The sequence below is a fragment of the Ictidomys tridecemlineatus genome, unplaced genomic scaffold (assembly GCF_052094955.1).
Source record: "Ictidomys tridecemlineatus isolate mIctTri1 unplaced genomic scaffold, mIctTri1.hap1 Scaffold_67, whole genome shotgun sequence".
NCBI lineage: Eukaryota > Metazoa > Chordata > Mammalia > Rodentia > Sciuridae > Ictidomys > Ictidomys tridecemlineatus.
Genome location: NW_027524711.1, coordinates 701,022 through 702,843, shown reverse-complemented (window position 1 = coordinate 702,843; position 1,822 = coordinate 701,022).

Below are 1,822 nucleotides of genomic sequence, written 5' to 3'. Positions count from 1 at the left end.
TAACAGGAAGTGTATTGAATCTGTATAGCACTTTTGGTAGTGTAGCAATTTTGACAATATTAATTCTGCCTATCCAATAATACAGGTGGTCTTTCTATCTTCTATGGTCTTCTTCAATGCCTTCAGTATTCTATAGTTTTCATTGTAGAGGTCCTTCACCTCCTTCATTAGATTAATTCACAAGCAATTTATTGTATTTTTGAGCTTATTGTGAATGAGATAATTTCTCTAATTTTTTTTTCAGCAGATTCATTATCAGTAATGGAGTATATGGGAAAGTTAATCTTGTATCTTGCTTCTTTACTGTATCTTTTTTTAACTCTAGAAGTCTTCTGATGGAGGTTTTTGGGTCTTCTAAATATAAGATCATGTTATCAGCAAACTGATAATTTGGCCTCTTCTTTTACTATATGTATCCCTTTATTTTCCTTCTCTTGCCTAATTGTTCTGTCTGTGTTTCAAGGACTATGTTGAATAGGGTGATAAGAGTGGGCATTGTTGTCTGGCTCCTAATTTTAGAGGAAAATGCTTTCAGTTTTTCTGTGTTCAGTAAGATGTTGGCCTTGGGTTTGCCGCAAATAACCAAGAAGACAAATGTTTGATCATATAATTGTAAATATACCATACTCCTAGAGATAAAGCCAACAGAAAAAGTATAAGACTTCTCTATTAAGAACTTCAAACATCCCAGGGTAAAGAAGATCTACTTGGTGGTATATATTAAACTAAAAATATCACTTATTTCCAAATTGTTCTAAAGATTCAATACAATTCCAATAAATTCCCAGTAAATCCCCCCCTCACACTAGAACACAACAAGTTGATTCTAAAATTTATATGGAAATTCAACAAGCCAAGAATAGGCAAGAAAATCTTGAAGAATAAAGGAGGTGGGCTTATACAAACATACAAAGAATATTAGTGTATAAAGAAAGAAATTGAAGAAGACCTTAGAAGATGGAAAGATCTGCCATGCTTTTGGATAGGCAGCATTAATATTGTCAAGATAGCCATACTACCAAAACTGTCATACAGATTTAATGCAATTCCCAATGACATTCTAGAAAAATCAATCATAAAATTCATTTGGAGAAATGAGACCCAGAATCAATCAATCTTATAGGGAGAGAACACACTCTCATTTCTATCCACTGAATTCTTGGGGGTCTGATCCTATGAATTCTCGCTGTGGGAGAAGCAATACCATAAATGAGATGCAGACATCAAGCATGTATCACATCCTGGAGGACATTGCTCCAGCAATGAGAGGTGTTGTCATCTAGGTGTTACTTGAGGCAGAGTCTTCCAAGGGTATTTTACCATTCTATCAGGTTCTGTGTTTCAGGAAGATGGAGGACCTATGTTAATTATAACAAATCCCATGAACACAGGCCACATTACACACTTGTTTGCTGTGAATGGAGCTCCTTGTTCAGAAGCAATGCTGCATGGAATACCCTTATGGTGAATAAAGCATTCTGTGAGTCCAGAGATGGTAGTTCTGGCAGCAGCACTTCAGGAGAGGAAGCAAAATCCATACCAAGAGTGAGTGTCCAGTCCAGAAAAAAAAGGAGTGTCCCTTTCATGCTGAATGTGGTCCAATGTCATCAATGTGCTATGCAGTGGCTGGCTGATCATCCCAGGGAATGGTGTGATGTTGGGAACTCACGATTGTCTTTGCTGTTAACCATGGGTATTCAGCAGTGGCTTCAGACAGATTTGCCTTGGTGAGTGTAAGTTTATCATGATGAATCCAGGGATAAACTTTACCCCAGATGCCATGTCCAGTTTGTTCATGGATATATTGGGCAGATGCCAGGAC